At 40.3% G+C, this 4,336-nt stretch overlaps 1 non-coding gene across 1 annotated transcript; it reads left to right on the forward strand.

Annotated features, from left to right (window-relative positions):
* Nucleotides 1-263: 263 nt before the first annotated feature.
* Nucleotides 264-336, forward strand: TRNAA-GGC (transfer RNA alanine (anticodon GGC)). Its single transcript has one exon. It is a non-coding gene; the product is annotated as a tRNA-Ala (tRNA).
* The last annotated feature ends 4,000 nt before the right edge of the window (nt 337-4,336 follow it).

Here is a 4,336-nt window from a genome sequence, read left to right on the forward strand (position 1 = left end):
TTATTTCTTCGATTGCACAGTTTTAGCTTCTATTATTTGCACCGGATAAGAAGGGGCAACGGTGGAGGCCGGCATACATGGACAGCAGGTCTTAAAAGGATAGCAACCTTTGACTTTGAGAGACTGTCAGCTTGTACCACCAGGTACAAGTAACAATGCCTCTCTCTGTAGTCGCCGTGCGCTCGGGATAGCACTAGAGATGTCGCTTCCGAACGACATCTCTCAACGTTATCTGGGGAGGGGAGAGTGTCGTGAGCGTGGAGCGTCAGATAGCTCAGTGGTCTAGAGCAGTCGCCCGGCAAGCGAAAGACCCGGGTTCGATTCCCGGTCTAGCGACTACCGCGCTCTCGGATATTTTTCTCTCCTCGAAACGAAAAATGAGATGCAGGTCCCGAACGCACGGCGTCCCGTCGCCACCTAGTACGCCCTCCTTCTTTCATGCAAGCCTAGTAAGCAGCCTCAGCGTTGACACGACTCATTGGTGGGAAAAATAGCGCTCGCTATAAGTGTCTGAAACAAAAGATTACAAAAAATATATATATTATTTATATCAAAACACACCGACTGTACCTATTTTTTAGAAATAAATTATTGTTTTTACGAATTATTATGTTTTACAAAGTTATAAACTTTTTAAAAAAATATACGATCTTTTTACATCTTAATTTTGCAATAACAATTTTTTTGTTTGACAGGTTGTTGGTTATGTAGGTACAGTCGGTTAAAAACATATGCAGAAGTATGTGTACACGCAGAGGCAGGTATGGTGTCCCTTGGCGATGTCGTATACGCCTGTAAAACAATCGAAAGCGATGATAAGCACATACGCATATGCATATTGTCGTACTGTACAGCGCGAGAGAAGCGAAGAGGGAGAAGTGGTGGGAGACGTTCCGATGTTGCATCCTTATCGCACGTCGTACGATCGAGAGAGAAAGCATTACCAGACGTGGTACGGTTAATGGTGTCCCCAATAGCTGTCTCACTCTCTCTCTCTCTCTCTCTCTCTACGCTTGAATGCAGGCAATATGAGTGAGACAGGTATAGAGACACCGCGCTGTCTCTATAGGTGTCTCGCTCGCTCTAACAGCCATATATCGCGCTTTCCTCTTTTTTCCTTAGCAGAAATGCCGATTAAGGAGGCAATCCTGTCTATAGACCAGAAAAATAAGCTATTATCGTGAATTTTTTTTCCGGAAATCTAAGCAGACGATTGATTTCAAACTTGATAGAAATAATAATATATATTTTATTGATAAGAATGAATTTTTATAGCGTTATATGAATAATAATATAGCAAATATACAAAAAATAACGTGACGTATTTAGGCGCGGGCCGTTTCACGGTTCCTATAAAATCTCGAAATACGGTAGACTGGGACAAAAGCGCAAGTAAAATAATTAATCTATGCAATTAGTTTGCCGCTAACTCGTTTGAATTAAGGAAATAAAAAACGAACTACTTTTTTAATATTTTAAGGCATTTAAAAATTATATTTGAAAAATCGTCATAAATATCGATAATTTTACGTTAAGAATATTTTATTTGCAAGAAAACGATATTTCATGAAATTTACGAAAAAACTTATTTTATGCCGTAAGATATGTCAAATTGTGCAATTCTTTTTAGACGCAACATATCTTTACTTTTGAAAAGACTGCGAGAAGGAGGAGGAATAAATGCAACATCTTCCTTAAAATGCTATTTAAAATATAGGCTCCGCTCTTGAAAATATAAAAAAAATTAGGAGACATTTAATAATAATAAAAATTGCAATAATAATAACGAGACGCTATATAGCATCTCCTGAAATCAGAAAAAAACTTTTTTTTATATACAAAAGTCGATCGATCGACTTCAGCATCTAATTACATATTCGAAACATGTCTATCTATCGTGTGAACTAGCGAAATAAAAAAATAATAATTTTTTATATGCACCGCGCTATCTCTATAGCTGTCTTATTCGCTGTAATAGCCATGTATCGCGCTTTTCTCTTTTCTAACGCCATAAAAATTCATTCTCATCAATAAAATATATATTATTATTTCTATCAAGTTTGAAATCGATCGTCTGCTTAGTTGCCGAAAAAAAAATTCGCGAAAATAGCTTATTTTTCTGGCCTACAGACAGGATTGCCTCCTTAATCGGCATTTCTGCTAAGGAGAAAAGAGGAAAGCGCGATACATGGCTATTAGAGCGAGCGAGACACCTATAGAGACAGCGCGGTGTTTCCATAGCCGTCTCACTCATATTGCCTGCATTCAAGCGTAGAGTGAGTGAGACAGCTATTGGGGACACCATTAACCGTACCACATCTGGTAATGCTTTCTCTCTCGATCGTGCGACGTGCGATAAGGATGCAACATCGGAACGTTTCCCACCACTTCTCCTTCTTTGCTTCTCTCGCGCTGTACAGTACGCCCATATGCGCATGCGTATATGCCTGTCATCGCTTTCGATTGTTTTACAGGCATATCATCGCCGAGGGACACCATATCTGCCTCTGAGTGTACGCGGAAAAACTGAGATTGACTGTCTAGTTTTTAAATTGTTTGTATCGCTAATTCAAAAAACGTAGTTTTGAAAAAAATGCGTTTAAAGTTTCCGTTAAAGAAAAATCTAACTTTTTCAACATTTACAGCTGCTTGTAGTCAATCTGCTATGCCAGGACCAGGGTACAATTAGCCTGCGCCTCCTCGAACACCTGCTGCTGTCCAGCCTGCTCCATTCTACGAGTCGTCCGAGCCTTTTTGCTGCTGTCAAAGCTGGCTCGCTCCTAGCGCTTGATACGCGCGGCGTCGTACGAGTCAGCATATTGCTTCGCTTGTTGACTGATTACGAATTGTAGCACATCCATTATTTTAAAAATTGCGAAGTATCTTTCGTTAAATACGCCAGGAGCAATGAGTGCAGAGATTTCAGTAGTTTTTTAATGCCGCAATGTAGATGCTTTGGAACCAAACGCCAAATCGTTGAATTAAAGCTTTCATTCGCGTTTTGCGTGTGGCCACCTAAACATCTTTGCAGTAAGTCTCTATTTGACAAATCTTAATAAATAGGCAAAAGATGCCCTGCTATGCGCGCGCCGAGCAGCTACCTGCGCCGTTCCGTCCAACGCGCGCTGCATTTATTCGACTATACTATATGTATAGACGCATTTCTAAGTTAGGTTCACACCATGATTCATAATTATATTCGAACAAATATTCATTTAATTTCAATACAATTTTTTCTCAGTGTAGAAGCATGTCCCTCTTAGCACTTTTCTCTTTCTGCGTCAAGTAGGCGTGCGAGGTATTCGATGACATACTTCGCCTGCTGCGAATCTGTTAACTTAAATAAACAGACCGCTGACAAGAAATATGAAACAAACCGCCGAATGCGCGGCAACTCATAGGTCAAAGCACACAATAAAGGCCATTATTAGGGTCTCGAGTGAATTCTCACGTTCGGACCATTTCAATCGCCTGGTCCGCGCGCTATTATCCTGCGTTTGTTCATCCTCCCCCCCTTTTCCCTCGTCGTCCATACACGGGCACATAAACCTCGTCGCATTCCACAATACCTTATTGTTTTTTCGAAATAATCGGTAAATAACCAATATTTGAGCTAACCTAACCAATATATCGCTGTTTGATCTAACGGCGTGATATTTCCATTCGTAATTTCTATCGCCGTTCGGTGCGTTCCAGCGCTAGATGCAATAAAAATATCGGACATTTAGCGATGATTGCGACGAAATAATCAAACATTATCACGAGCTTATTTATGTTTCACAATTTTTTTGCTATTTTTTTCGCAATCATCGCTACATCTCCGACAATTTTGTCGCGTCTGTCACTCTCGTGTAACTCTTCCATGCTATCGCTATCGACAGCAAAAAATATTCACATTCTGTTGCATAAGAGGCACACGCCTATATATATATATATTGTTTCGCAATTTTTTGCCGCATTTTCTTCGCAGTTCTTCGCTCAATGTCCGATATTTTCGTTGCATCTGTCGTTGCAATAGCATCTTGTTGAAAAAATGAATATACTTCCGATTACATTCTAGGCTATCCACCGGTGAAAGAAGCGAAGAAGCCGGGGGGGACGTTTCGCCCGGCGATGCATGATTTTCCCGGCAACCGTAGTGAGTATAGCACATACATCTATTTGTATTCCGTAATTTGTCAATATTTCTTCGAGATCGTCAATCAAACATTTCCGTTGCCTCTGTGAATAATTTGTAATATTTTCTATATTTGTTATAATGTATATGATGTCAAGGTAATGTCATGTTCAACCGGGTGTTTCAGACCATCCCGGGTCTCGGGGACCACCCCGGATT

The sequence above is a fragment of the Harpegnathos saltator genome, unplaced genomic scaffold (genome assembly GCF_003227715.2).
Source record: "Harpegnathos saltator strain DR-91 unplaced genomic scaffold, Hsal_v8.6 scaffold375, whole genome shotgun sequence".
Taxonomy (NCBI): domain Eukaryota; kingdom Metazoa; phylum Arthropoda; class Insecta; order Hymenoptera; family Formicidae; genus Harpegnathos; species Harpegnathos saltator.